Genomic DNA, 15,182 nt, shown 5'->3' with positions numbered 1-15,182 from the left:
CCGGCAAGGGCATTCAGCCCAAGCTGAGCCTCACCGACGTGTGCAAGGCCAGGAGGGTCAGCCTTCTCCTGCACAACGGTGGTGGAGCAGCAGCTGGGGTCAGCCACAGGCACGCTGGAGATTTCTTTTGTTTGTGGAAATCCTGTAACCTTTCCTATTTCTATTTCCTATTTCTATTTCCTATTTCTATTTCCTATTTCTATTTCTATTCCTATTTCCTATTTCTGCATGCATGCTGAGGCATTTTATCTCTGCATTTCTGCAAAAGTGAATGAGAAGCTAAGATTCATGTTAGTGGCAGAAGCCAGTATTGAAGTCTTTGGAAAAGACTCCTCACTCCAAGCAAAGGTAGAACATGCCTATTTTACAGACTTCTGCTGTCATAGCTGTCTTGACCAAAGGCATAAAGAAGCTTGATCCTTGACTGACAAAACCTCTCATTGTGGATACACTTAGGACAAAACTTTAATTTTACTGAAACACTTTTTGCTTGCTGGATGAGGGAAAAGGGACCTCAGTAAAATGCTGTGCCAGCAAATAATGTGATTTTGGTGGTGCAAAAGAAGGCTATGCTGGGAACACACTGTCAGTACAGTTTGCTAGGACAGCTGCACCAGCAGAGCTATCCTGTTCTGGATACAGCCTTGTCTTCTGTTCCAGTTTGTCATGCATGATTTATCTTTCTGTCACCTCTTCAGGTCCCTGGGCACCTCTCAGCGTAGAAAGAAATTAAAACACAATACAGATGAGTCTGCTCTGTATTGGTGTCTTGACCTTTAATATATCAGGTTTTCATATTGCAACTTTCCCAGCAAATAGGCTGTCCTACAAGAACAGAGGTTGCTTTAGTGATCTGCAGAGGTTCCACCTCAGCCATACTTCAGTTTTATTTGCTTCTACCTACAAACTCTCAAGCTGCCTGAAAAGCCTTTGAGAAGAGATAAGGTTTCAGATTCCCTTGAAGATCATAACCATGAAGTCCAGCAGTCCAGTGAGGAAAAATTATCATCAAAAATCAGAGAAAACGGCCTGGCAACTCAAGTGTCAGAAAGATTACTTAATGTTTTGTCCTGTTATGCCAGTTTAATTTTTATCAGATTTCGGGTGTGGTTTTTGTTGTTGTTTGGTTGTTGTTTTATTCCCCTTGGTGCTCTCACTACATTTTTCTTCCTTTATTAAAGCGTTTGCATCTTGCTCTGTGCTTTTGTAGCAGCATTCCTCCTGAACAGACCAGAATGTCGCTCTGATGGCAGGTTCGCAGTCAGACTCCTTAGATCAATAAACCATCTTAGTTGCTGAGTACACCAGATGTGAATTTTAAAAATCCACACTTGCACTTACAATACCACAATGGCCAGAACCTGATTTGATTGGGTTTCAGTCTCCTGTTTTTCTCTGCAGCTATTGAAGGTGCTGTGGTGGGGTTTTTTTGGTTTTGTTTTGTTTTGTTTTTCCCAAGAGACAGACAACTATGTCTTTAAAGAAACAAAACAACTGTGTCAACAGATGGGGGAGAAAATGCTGTGTCTGAAATGGTGCTAGGAATAAACTGTGTTAAAAATAGGTAGTCTTGCCACAACTGTCTCTTTGTCCAATGTGGAAATCCGTCTTTCCCATACTAGCATGTTATCAAAACTATACTAAAAGTCTGCTAGAAAACCTGCTAAATTAGTCTATAAAACGCTGCTAGAACAATAACTATCCCTCTTCCCATCTAATTGTAACAATCATGCTAGTAAAGGAGAAAGGCTAAGGGAGCTGTGCTGCCACAGGAGAGCTCTTCACAATTCCTTTGACTGACCTTGACCAGCAGCATCTCAAACACTTGTGGATATAGATTTTAATGATGTGAACCCCTTTCCACCTCTAACAGTACTAGTACAATGAGGACACCAGAGGGTGTCAGAATTTTGCCCTTTCTTACAAAGGTTGTTTCACTCCTAGGTAGGGAGAGAAATAATTTTCCTGTCCCACAAACTCTCTGGGGAGAACCCATGGCAGTTCTGCTAACCAGTTTGTTTGCTTGTGTGTTTGGTTGGTTGTTTGTTGGGTTTTTTTGAAGAAAACTCCTGCCCTCCTCAAAACAAGAAAGCAAGCTGAACTACCTGTGCTTGTTACTAGCAGAATTACAGCTGCAGTTTAGACATTGCATTTCTGCTTTCCATCTGTTGTCTCACTTATTTTTGCCGTCTGTCTCCTTGCTTTCAATTGTCTCTTCTGTGTCTCAGTTTATCCAATTTTCAGGGCTCACCAGCCATTTCAGCATTATCACTGTCCTAATGGCTGTAAGGAGAGCAGAGAAGCTCTTCGCTAAATGATTTTTTTCCCACAGTGCCTCTGCGCTTGCTTTGGTTGGTTTTTGTTTGTGCTTGGTGCTCCATGTTGTGTCATCTGGGAAGAGAGGAGATGTTTGCATAATGTGTATTTTGCTGGAGTTGTTTAATTTCTGCAAACATTTACACTCTGCAGCTCGTGGTGCCTTCAGGGCAGAGACAGACTGTAATCTCAAGCAGAGAAGGAAGCAAAGGGTCGACACCATGCTGGCTGTCTCTGGCAGCCTGGAGGAGCTGGAGAACAGGTAGAGCCTGGCCCTCAGCACTCCCCTCCCTGCAGCTCTCCCAGCCCGGCCAGGGGGGTCCCACTTGGGAGGAAGCCGCCTTGGGCAGCTAAGCATCATTTAGGGCAGCCCCACAGCGTTTGTAATTGATTCCTGATTTCTTGAGACTGGACGAAAAGCAAAGGTCCCTTAGTCTGGGGAGATGGGCAGAGGGAGGCGAGCAGTGCAGCTGCTGATGCTGAGCCTAAATCCTCCATGAGCAGTCACAGCCCTGCTGTTTGCAACAGGATTTTTCTTTCCCACTTGTCCGCAGTCGAGGAGTGCTCCTGGGGATCCATGCTTGCCTGGATTTTGTCTCTGTTAGATTAATGTTGTTTGCTAAGACTAAAGGAAATTTAAAGGACAATAAGAGGTTTCAGAGGACTTTAGAGGCTGTCCAGTTACTTCAGTGCATTCAGAGGAAAGAGGCATATGCCTTATCCAGGTGTGTATTAATTATCCCTGGTCTTTCCTCATTCCTATGGGAGGGAAATGGAAACAGAGGAGTTGAAACACCCGTGATTTTCCGTTCTACTTTCAGTGGATAAGAAGGCTCTCACTTCTCTCTGTGCAAGGGCTCAGGAAGGCCCATCAACAATTCTGGATGTACAGGATTTCCTATGGTAGCTTCTTGCCTCATCTTTCCTTACCTCCTCCTGCCTCTGTGGTCCCCTGCAATCTGAGGGTAGTATGTATGTATGTCTCTGTCCAGCCCAAGAATGTCCCATGGCTCTTTAAAATTTGTTTTTGCTAACCAATCTATGGATGAGTTAAAAATACTAGTACTTAACATGCATAAATGACAGTTTGATTAACAGCTCAATTCTACCTTCTTCCAGGAAGAAGGAAATCAAGGGAAGTTTTGTGCAACATCTTCAGTCTATGAAAAACCCATATTCAGAAAGATACACGCCACCTATTCACTTTTGACTTGAGCACACGCTTTGCTTTGCTGAATTGGCTTTACTGATTAGAGATGGAATTAAGCATATGCATAAATGAGTTGCTTAGCTGTGACTGATGTTGCGTAATTTGTATGCTGGAGCTTTCCCATGTAATTCAGTGAGAGCAGAGTCAGGGCGCAGCGACAGAGAGGTGATGCAGTTGTAATTGGCAGGACATGCCAATTAAAACTTATCCCCTTTCTATTGTAAAATGAGGTTTTGTTTTCTCATTAATTCCAGTTTCAGATTATGGTTGTGAATTGTTTTCAAGTCAATGTGGTTTCATGGGACGAGTATTACAAAACATTCTTGCTTCAGCTATAGGAATATGTAGCTAAAAGGTATTCTATAGCTGTATCCAGGCTAACTACTTGCTGCTGAACTGCCTCATTTTTCAGACTGTTTCATTCTTGTGTTGGACAGTAAAATCGTTAGAAAACATTCACTGGCAGCATTTAATAGCATATATTTAGAACCTGAAATAAAGAAACCAGACATTTGTGATGCGCCACTAATCTATTATTAATTTGTTAAATTCCACTCCTCCACACATGCAAAATAATAAAATAGAAGTTATTAAAATGAAAATGATAAAAGAAAATCTTTGTATTCATGGCTTTTTTTTTTTTTCTTTAATGTACCAGCTCATTTTCTTTTTCTGAGAATCAATGGTGATTGCAGAAGGTGAAAAATTGCAAACAAAACTAAGGAGAAGTTCAAGTTAGCCCAGGAGCCAAAAGTGTGATTCAGGAGCTGAAAATATCTCTGCGCTTCATGCACCAAACTCAAACACTGTGCTTTGGCAACGCCCCCTGGATTAGAAGCAGAGTTTGAGGTCATTCCTCCTCCAGCCTGCCATGTATGGATAGGGCCCACGCTCATGACAAATTACTGTCTTACTGAGCGCACACCAAGAGCGGAGTGACATCAGTGCGGAGGGATCTTGCCTCACTGTGGAGGACCAAAGACCCCACTGCTGCCTTTCTCCTGTCTGTCTCTAGACCTGGAGGACCAGCGAGGAGGTACTGGGAAGGAGGACACGTGAAATACTCCCTGTCTAGACATGGCAATAACAAGGGATAGTGAGGTGGAACACTCTTCTCCTTGTAAAGAAATTGCACAACGTCCAGCAGAAGTGCTAACAAAGTGTGTGGTCAGAGGTGCTTTCGTGGCCCCTTCAGATTTTTAAGACAAACGATCAGCTGCCAGTGATGGTGCTTTATCATGGCTGCCAACCTGAAATGACAGTAGTGTACCCTGTGCTGGACAAACTGTCTTTGCAACCAGGAGCTCAGTGTCAGAGAATGATCTCAGCTTAGCTGGCGTAAATCCAGAGTGCATCAAAGTCTGTCTTTGACTTAACACCAGTCTCACTGAGGTATTAGTTTTATTTTATAGAAAATATTGCCTTAGATTTTGCAGGTAACAACAACCAAAGCTCTAAGCAGACCCCAAGTCCTTAGATTATTTTCTGCACAGACAAATTTATGTTGTTCGCAAGCATCTTGCTTTCCTCCTGGTGTCCTGCAGGTCTGACCAGTTGCCAGCTTGTCAGAGGCAAGTCAGCTTTCTTCTAATGCTGAAACTGTCCAGCGCTGCTGCCATCACTCTGCCATGGGCTCGAACTTGAGATGGTCTTTCTATGGAGATGGAGATAATTTTGACAGCTCAAGTGATTGTCCTGGGCTTGTAGGACACCTGTTGCATTGCAGCCCACCTGCTTGGCTGCTACCAGTGGCTCTGCCTCAGTTTCCTTGTTGTGCATGTGGCTGTATTGTTTTTTCTCAAGGCACGGGTGTTGTAGTAGGCTTAGTCATGCAAAGAGGGAAGGAAAGCCAAGGCACTCAGTGTAGGAGGTTCCTCATGGTGATTTTGTTGAAACCTGTTTGGATGCACAAGGGTATCAAACTCATTTTTGCTGGGGGCCACATCAGCCTTGTGATTGCCTTCCAAGGGCCGAATGCAATTTTAGGACTGTATAAATGTAGGAGTAGTTAATTTATACAGTCCTAAAATTACGTTCGGCCTTTGGAAGGCAACCATGAGGCTGATGTGGCCTCCGGTGAAAATGAGTTTGACACTCCTGGTAGAGCATGAGCTTTACCTGGAATCCTGTCTTGGGTTCAGCTGAGACTTGATGTTTCTACTTTCTCTGCCTACTCTTGAAGGATCTCCAGATGTACTCGCATCTTGCTGCCAGCTGCCTGCACAAACAGCCCCTCTTCTCTTGGCAGCAGCAGGCAAGATGAATGGCTTGAGCAATGTGTGTATATGGACGCTGGGTCAGTTGTCAGCCTGACCACTGTCTAGAAGCATCAAACCTGGTTATTGAGAGCACTGATCTCAGCTGGCAGTGTCCAAACTGTTATTTGCAGTGAGGTTACGGACCTATACTTAGGAGGATGTGCTCTTGCTAATTTAGCTCCTGGCTGAAGAAAAAGTAACCCAAAATCATAGTTCCAGCAGTGGCAGCAAAATAAGATCCTGTGCAGAGTGGGCTTTGGGGATAGAGAAGATAATGTAGGGAGGATCCAAAGAAGAAATAATCCCCTTCATTTTAATGAAGTCATCCACCTATGTGTAAAGTAAACAAACAAAGTTCATAGGTGACATTCCAAAAGTCACTTGGCATGACATAGCTTTTAGGTAAATTTTGTCCGGATTGCTAATTTTCTGCAGAGCCTAAGAGACAATAAGACAGCTCAGATAACACATGTTAGTAAATATGACTATTTTTATTTCTGTAATATGTGTACATACACATACATGCATACACACAAATGCATACATACGTGTGTGTATGTATGCATATGAATTAATGCATGTATAAATTGGAACAAATTTTACTAAGATTTCTTGGTGCTCTTTGCATGCAGATCTGCAACATGGTGCTAGCATGCAGGAACCAAAATACCAAATGAAGAAAAGCTACGAATAAAGAAAATTTAAAAGGGCTATAACAGTCCTATTGAGAAAAATGTGGAAACAAAAAAAGCGCATAAATACTGAAAAATAAATTAGGCTTCAAATGTCTTTCTGCTTTAGTGATGAAGACAAAAATGTTTACAGCATAGAGACATTTGATTAAAAAAGTAAATTATATCCCTTTAACTTTGGAGGTAGTTCAAGATTTGGGCCATTAATTTCATTAAACTGCTTGTAGGAAAACACATTTCTGCAGTACCAAGAGCTTCCAGAATGACCTGGAATTAAGAGGGCAAAGGCAGAGACACTGTAAGTATTTTAATTCATGTATTCATGGATGATTTGTGTGAACACATTAAGAACACCAGTAAAGTAATGGGAATAATTTCCTTCCACTTTTTCCAAATTCAATTGCATATGGTGTGATTGCATTTGATCAGGACATGGACGTCATTTCTCAGATGATTTTGTTCTGCTGTTGTTCATATGAAGTCAGTTTAAAGTATGACATTGCTTTTACCTTCCTTAAGTAGGAAGATGGTTTTACTTCTGGAGTTAGCTGCCGTAGCTATCAAATTGTGTGTATAATAAATTGTGCTTTGTTTAGAGAACGATAACTGTAAAATATTGCCCATTCAGAGAAAAAGTACTGAGACTGACACTGATGCCTGAAGCTTAATGCATCAGAGCTGCAATCAAGCACATTTTAGACTTCTTATTTCTCCCATTACAGATCATAGAGTTCTCCAGACTTTCTGTGTTTGAAAAGGAGAAATGGAGCAAAGAGAGCATTAGAAAATCCACACAGGCTGGGTTCATAGTCTCTGCATACCACAGTACAGAAGCTTGAATGGTCAATTCATTGTATTTAGTAAGAAAGCATGTATAGCAGAGGATTTGGACCCATGGAGTAGTGGGAGATTTGCATATAGCCTCACTGTTTTGAGTTACCAGCCATGAATTCAAGCCCTTGGGTAGTATGCTACAAAAGCATGTGCTTTTTTCTAACTGCATTGCCTGGCTCTTCTTTGGTACGAATTATCCTATACAATCCTGGACCTTGGCTGCAATTTAAATGGCACGTGGCTTTCTTATTGACCTGTTCAAACTGAGGCTTTAGGTAAATTCACAAACCATGGCAAGGCGCGGTCTGTGCTGCAATGTGATCTGCTGCAAGCCAGTTAAGGAGTAACATGGGCATGGCTTTACTTGCCCTTTGTACTCTTGAGGCAATTTCATCCATTTATTGTGCTATTTCAGAACCTTCAAATAATTAGCAGTAAAATAAATATTATCCAATTGCTTTCCTTAAACTTCAGTTTCTGAATAAAATACACAGAAGACTTCTGGTATTTTTTACCTTGTGAAGCACACGCATATCCTCCTGTCACCCCTCTACCTCCAGCTGACCTTGCAGCATCAGTGTAACAGTTACATAAAAAGTAATATAAAAAAAAGTCCTTGTTCTTATCGATCCATGAAATGAGTTAATCTTTATGGCCAGATGATGCCAATGCCTACTGCTACATTTAGGTTTCACCACTGAAGGTGTAGTTCTACCATGACAAAATCATGACGGTAGCTGCCAAGGGGAGAATCTGGCAGTATAGCAGATGGTGTAGGAGTTATTATCAGAGCCCTTCTGCCTGTGTGTTGCCAGGTCCTAATCCTGGAGTGTCTGAGATACAAAGTTCAAATTGAAAAAAACCTCTTCCAAGCAGTAAGACACGCCACGCTTCTCATACTCTCATTTCTCTTCTGATGTGCTTGTTTAATCTTAGTTTCCATGGCTGGCAAACAACGGCAGCAGATAAAGTGAGTTGTGACCAGATAAGACCAAATACTAGCAAATTCTCAGCAGTGGTGGTTGCATTGCTGTCTGTCCTTGGTGGGCAGTCTTGTTTGCACACTTGTTTGCTTCTGCTGCCAAAGAACCAAGGATTGCACAAATTTTACTAATGTGGTGATAAAAACAAATTAAAAGTTCCTGGGTTTAGTATCGCAACAGTGCCTCTGGGAGCTTTAATTGGGCAGTAAAATCCTGTTTGATGACACATGCATTATCTGGGCTCATTAGAGACTGTGCAGGTTGGCTGTTCCCTCAGACTACATCCTGTTTGCTAGCACCAGGGCTGCTGTAAGATGGTGGGTTAGTAAGGAGGCAGTAGCAGACAAAATCTTACTATCCTTAACCAGATCTTGCTCTGGATAGTGTTTTTCCTAATTGTAAGCAGTGATTAAGCCTCTTAAAGACTCAGAAATGGATCTAACCGTCACTGAAATCAGGGGCAGTCTTTCATGCTTGGATCAGAGGCTAAAGTATCCTTTCAGGAACACCACTGAAGACAGTGAGGTTACTAGAGCGAGAGGGAAGATGCTGGTTCCTATCAGTTAGGAGCTAAAAAAATAAATTAGGGAAAACAGAACATAGTGTTCCTCATGGACTTCAGTTTAAATATTCTTTTTGAAGCTGGAGCTGCAGCAGTGTGATTTTGCTTCATAAATGACATATTTTTCTAATGGCTTCATTCTCTTTGCATTGAAGTCACCTCTGCTCCTGCCAGGGTGCTACAGAGAGCATTTAGTGCAAATGAGAATAAAGACCCTTGTCTGCAGGTTGTGGATTAGGTAAGCTAATTCACAATGCACGTTAATTAAAAATAACTTGTGCAAGTGTAGCCAGCATCACTAAAGCCAGTCAGACCTGTGAAAGCCCAGGGCGACCTGGTTGGGGGCTGGAAGGTGACTGTACCTCACCAGAGAGAGCTGCCATCCAGAGCACCCCTAGGTCCTACTGAAGGATGGGGGAATAAGGACTCAAGACTTCTTTATTGCTTTGCTTTGTTTTTCGAGTTGAACTTATCTCAGGACAGTTGTAAAAATAGCGAGTGAAATACTGGCCCTGCTCAAAAGGGTTTTGCCCTTGAGTCCAGTCATGCCAAGGTTTCACCCACAGATTAAAACCGTATTGGGCCCTGTCTGTTCAAGGGTTCAAAAGTAGTTCCTGGCTCCACATTCAAATAATTTCCTAGGAAGTTGTATATTGTTGTGATGAACTGTCAGGATCTTGAACCAGAGCATATATTATTTTATATACTCAGCTGCTTGTATAGACCACTGTTGACATTGTCAGTAACACTTTAACATTTGCTATTTGTTTTTGTTGCCAAAAGCAAACATTATGGGAAAAACAAACAAACAAACAAACAAAATCAACAAAAAAACCATAAGCATATGTCTTTTATTGCAAACCAGTTCCAGGCCTGCTTTACCCTTCGCGTTTTGGGACCCTGTTTCCACCAGCTCACATCACGGCTCTGCTAGCGGTGGCACTGCTGCGTGTCACCCACCCCGTGGTGGACAGGCCTTGCCCTGGGTATGGGGCAGCCTGGGCAGCTGTGGCACTCGCTGGAAGCAGAAGGTTTGCTGTTGGCTTCAGTGCCAGTATGTCTAGGCCATGGGCACAGATCTGCAAGTCCAGTGTGCTACGTTTGAGATTTTCCTGTCCAAGTCCTCTGGCATGCTCCTCTGCCATGACATTGTAAGCCCTTGAGGAACAGGCACCTTCTCCTGCTGCAGTGGCCTGACTGCCCCCCAGGGTGGTCAGCCGGGGCCCAGCATCATGGCCAGGGCAGAGAGCAGAAGGGGTGACACCAGCTGCACTTCTCTCTGGGGACCGTGTGTTCCCCTGGGGTGCTGCCCGGTCCAGGAGCACATCCACCCTGGGATGCTCACACTCATTGCCCATCCCTGTCACGTTACCTGGGGTGGCACCTCATGTGTGGGCGTTCAAGCGCAGAGGGAAGTCTGGAAGAAAGCGCCCTGGCCAAAATGCACACCGTGGTTGTCTGTGTTTTCACACTGGTCTTCAACAAAATCAGAATAGCCAGGCAGTATGTGATCACTAAAAGATCACTGAAGGTTTGTTGTCTTGTATTAATGAGGCAGGTGTTTCAGTCAGCTCTATTATGTGCAAATTAAATATGAGTCTACAGTTCCTGATGCATTGCCTGTGTGCCCTGATTAAGGGTAACCTCCTTGTATTCAATAACCCCCTCCCTGCAGGTGTAAATAGGGCAGCCTGTAGCCGTCTGATGCCTGTAACACATTAACGAACATGTCTCCTGGTGCTCTGTGCCTTGGTCTCACAGATGTACATACACTCCTGCATATGCACACACAACAGATCTTTTGTATACAGAAAGTGCCTTTTGGTTGCCTTTCTCAGAGTAGCAGAGTGATTTTCACAGTTTACATTAATAAATTTTTTTTTCTGAAACAGACTAGCATCATATGGAAAGGGAAGTTTTAGAGGTGACCTCACTTTGTGAGCACAGTGCTAGACAGGAAAGAAGCAGAAAAAAAGACAATTGCACTGCTCTGATTTAATAACAAGAAAGTATTTGCATTTAATTAAAAATATGTGCTGATTTGGGCAGGGTCTTTTCAAAATTAGGCAGGAAACCTGGAACTGCAAGCCCTAAAGGTAAATAGACTACAAAGGCACTTCCCTGCTTTGTGTGTTTACACTGCTTGTTGTATACATCGTGTTTGAAAACATATCATTGTATGCACCTTTTGGTCTTGCATATCTATTGTTTTTACCTCGGAATATATTAGTTGATGTCTATTCTAGCCCACAGCTAGAATAGCAGCTGGAAACTGCAGGAGAGCTACTGATTGCTGCTACCACAATGCTCTGAGGGAAGAACACCCCAAGTATCACAAGGCACTGTGACTGAATCTCTGAAGTTCTTACAAGTATTGATGTAGCCAATGCCATAATGTCAACTATGTTATAAAATCAAACAGCAGGCTGAATAGACCACAATACTTAAAAGTCTTTCATACTTCTTTTCCAAACAGGTGGAAGAGAGACTCAGCAGCCATATTCGCTGGAGCAGTGAACCCAATTGCCTTGACTGGAACTATTACTCACTTGCACCTTTGACGGCAGCAGCCAGGTAGGAGAGCAAAGAAAGAACACGTTTGAGTGAACTGAGGGAGTGGGTCCAGGTGAATAGTTTTTCATTCTCAGAAGGCTTCACGTGGAAGTCACTCACATTTAAAAACTGATTACATGTCCTTTTGTTACCACGGAAGTCAGCTCTTGCTGAAATCAGAGGCATTTCTCTTTTGGGGCAGGTTATGTTTTTATTCATTTGGAAGTGCTGTCTTTGCTTTATCCACATACTTCATTTGTCATCACTTTCCCTCCTCTATGCAGTCCTTGCATCAATTACCCAAGAAGCACACTTTTTGAACTAAATAAATAAACAGAAAAATGTACTTGTAAAAATATCAGAAGAAATGGTGGGTGGGGTTTTGATATCTGAAACTTTTTTTTTCATTTTTAAATTTTCTTAAAGTTTAAGAAGTCGGTGATTTCTGCTTGACCATCTTGCCATTGCTAATACCATTTAAAGTATTTCCTCTCAGTCATGAACACTTGGGCAAATATAAACTTTAGTTATGAAAATGCTGACACTATAGAATAATGACATCCAAGCTAGCTTAAAGGTAATGGATCCCCAACAGTAGTCTCACTAGGGCATCAGATAGTTCTGAAGCCAGTTTATCTTGTCAAGAAAAGGTCTGTTTTCAGCTACTCATTGCAGCTCCAGGTTTATTTGGGTTGGTAGTCACAGGATGGACAGGTTTCACATTGACTTTGTCTCAAAAACTGTGCCTGCGTGCAGTACAGAGTTACTTTTGTTGCTGGAGGAAACCTGAGACAACTGCCAAGCTTCTCTTCTCTGTACCAGCACATCCTTGATGGTCAGAGAATTATGTTAGCCCTCAGAATTTAACGAGACTGGCTTGAAATAATGAAAACTTAAGAAAAAGTTTGATCCTTCTCATTGGCCTTCTCCTTTTTAAAATTATCCAAGATTTATCTGCAACCACAGGAGCTGAGCATGTAAGGGAGACACTGGAGATTCTTATGTGGAACTATATGACCACAGGAGAAGGTGTTAAAAAAAAATGCAGAACATATTTTGAGATAAAACCCCCAGATTTTTCAGAACTATGTCAGTGATATTTGACCTACATTTCATTCTATATATGAATTGAAGGAAAAAATGGAGGGGGTTAAATTGAGATGAGCTATACCTTGAACCTTTGCTCAAAGCTGGAACTGGTCCCAAATACTCTGCAGTCCAGGGTGGTGCTATACGAGGTGTCTCATCATATGGATCCCTCTCGCAGTCCCTGCAGTGGAAGCTGTGTCCGTCTGTGTTGCACTCTTTCCCCTTTGCGGTCCCTCAGGACTAACAGAGATCTTTCTGTGCAGCCTGGGATCAGAGCTGGGTGGGCGAGGGGGTTGCCAACTGATGGCTGTCAGTAGGGTGTTGCCAACAAACATGTTGTCAAAAAACAAGGCATCATCCCTGCTGGAGGTCCTGTGGAATTTATGTTGAAAGTTCAGCAGGAAAACAAACTGTCCTCATGCACCCCTGAGCTCTGTTGCCAGTTTGGGAAGCTTTAACGGTGTGTGAAATTTATAAGCAGGAGTAATGGAATACTCCTGCAGTACAGAAACCCAGCCATGTCCTGACTCACCAGGCAGGATTTAAGTGTAAAACTGAGAACTTTGGTACATAAGAGCATGGCAGCCATCCTCTCAAATGGGGTTTTAGCATAAATTTTTCAGGCTTTATTTGTGTGGAACTTAATGGTACTTCTGTGCCTTGGGCCCTTATTGCTGTGGCTCTCTTGTATGCTGAGAACTCTTTGTGGCAATGTGTCAGCAGAGTAATGGCACGCTTTCCCTTTTTGTTTGAAACATTTGAATTTTAGAATAGATACTCTCAACGTAGTTCAGACCAATGTTATTGTAACTATGACAATTTGTACTGCTACCTTGTGTGCTAAGGATATTAAGGCAAGCGCTTAACACTGGTAGGATAGTAAATATGCTGTGTGAGCTAATAAAAGGCTCCCATTAAGTATCTGAACCCTATTACTTCCTACTTTACAGGTGAAAGCTTGCAGTCTGACTCCACTGCTACATATGGGGCAATAGGAAGGCACATTTTCTCTGAAAACCAGAGCATGCAATGCTGCCAAACCAGCATTCCCAGGTGCCCTGCAGGGGATGATTCTTGCAGCAGAGTGAGATTGCACAAGCTGCGGTGCAGAGGACTAGCTGCTTCATTTTGGCTGAGAATCCTTTGAAAATGCTGGTCCTGATTCTCTACCGCCTGAAACCTTTTGCTATTTATACCTGGGTAAAGTGAATGCTGAGCGAGCATAAAGTGTCTCTACCCTAGTGCTAAAGGAGCCGTTATCCACTTTGCCCAAATATAAATGACTGTGCAAAGGGTGAAGCAAGTTCAAGGTCTCTGTTTTTGTGATGACATTGCCCCTAGCTCCTGCTGCTCATTGCTGATGGTGTGAACAGGAGGCTGCATCTTCATGGTGGTTTGAGTTCAGGATGCGCAAACACTGGGGGAAGCAAGAACACTCATTTCTTGTCCTGCTATTAGTAAGAGAGAAAAATGTGTTTCTTCTTCCAAGTCCAGGAGGTGGCCGAGCAGGGTGCCGGGACAGCAGATCCATTCGCTGTTCTCTGACAGTCTGGGGTGGGCAGAAAGAGACTCGAAAACATCCGGAGGAGCCAGAAATGCGCGCTGCGAAGTCCCACAGTCCCCAGGCACGAAACGCCGCCGAGGCCAACTCCTGCCCGCGGCCGCCGCAGTGCCCGGGGCTGCCGACTGCGCGCCTCCTGGCTGGCGGGTGCGCGCCTGGGAGGCTGTCGGCTGCGCGCCTGCGGGGCGGCGTGTGCGGGGCCGGCGGCGGCTCCAGCGCTCTCCGCGCTGCAGCGGGGCGGGGGAAGGCGGCGGCGGCAGCAGCGGTGGCCCCGGGCCACCGGTCGAGGTCTGGAAGAAAAGAGGCTGCGTCTGCCGCAGCTGCCGCCTGCCAGCCCTTGTCCCCTCGGGAACCTGCGACACCCGTCTGCTGGCGAGGAGGTTCAGTGTTTATCTTCTGATTCTGTTTATTTCAGAGCCTTCCCCCCATCCCCCAGTAAAAATCAGGACTCGGTTAATGAAATCTAACAGCTTGGTTTCATTTTTCCCCCATACACAATATGTGCTTTGTGCATCTCCTGTGCAGCCATGATAGCTGGCAGTGCATTAACGTGCTGTACATTGGAAGGACACGGTCCCTGAAATCCTCTGGCACCTCAAGCTACTGCTTTCAAACTAGAACAGAGACAGATAAGGATATCGTGAAGGAGAAGCTCGATGTTGCATATTATAAAATTGAATCCTAAAAAAAAATGGATACTTTTGGCAGTACTTCATATCTTGTAAATAGAACCCATATATATTCATGCGTATTTTAAGTAGAATATAGTGTACTGCAATTTCTGCTATCTAAGCAAATATCTTGGTAGAGTAATTTAAAAACAGATCTTTTTTTTGTAGCCAGCACTGCACCAATGAAATAGCAATGCTGGCCTATGTTAGGCATTCTGAGCCAGAATCTGCCAGCTGTACCTGCTGAAGGCAATGAGGATGCTCAGGAGCTGACCTAGCCCTGGGTGAAGTCAGCAGTGGCTGGCTCCTCCTGAGCAGAGCTGCGTGTAGATTATGTGCAGCAATGCCTGCTGCTGTGGAAGGGACCCCTTTAAAAAGCAAGGAATGCAGGTCGTTTTGAGTTACAGGCAGCAAGAAGGATTTTTCCTCTATAATACCTGGATAAACTTGTAT

At 43.6% G+C, this 15,182-nt stretch overlaps 1 protein-coding gene across 17 annotated transcripts in view; it reads left to right on the top strand.

Annotated features, from left to right (window-relative positions):
• HIVEP2 (HIVEP zinc finger 2) overlaps positions 1-15,182 on the top strand; it is a 141,380-nt gene that overhangs the window by 76,156 nt on the left and 50,042 nt on the right. For all 17 annotated transcript variants that reach the window (XM_065057235.1, XM_065057225.1, XM_065057233.1 and 14 more), the window contains one exon: positions 11,332-11,429. The gene's annotated coding sequence lies outside the window, so the exon portion shown is untranslated. The remainder of the gene's footprint in view (positions 1-11,331; positions 11,430-15,182) is intronic.

This window comes from Columba livia, chromosome 3 (assembly GCF_036013475.1).
Source record: "Columba livia isolate bColLiv1 breed racing homer chromosome 3, bColLiv1.pat.W.v2, whole genome shotgun sequence".
In the NCBI taxonomy this organism is placed as follows: Eukaryota; Metazoa; Chordata; class Aves; order Columbiformes; family Columbidae; genus Columba; species Columba livia.
The sequence above is the reverse complement of the archived record's forward strand: the minus strand, read 5'-3'. Positions and strand labels throughout refer to the sequence as shown.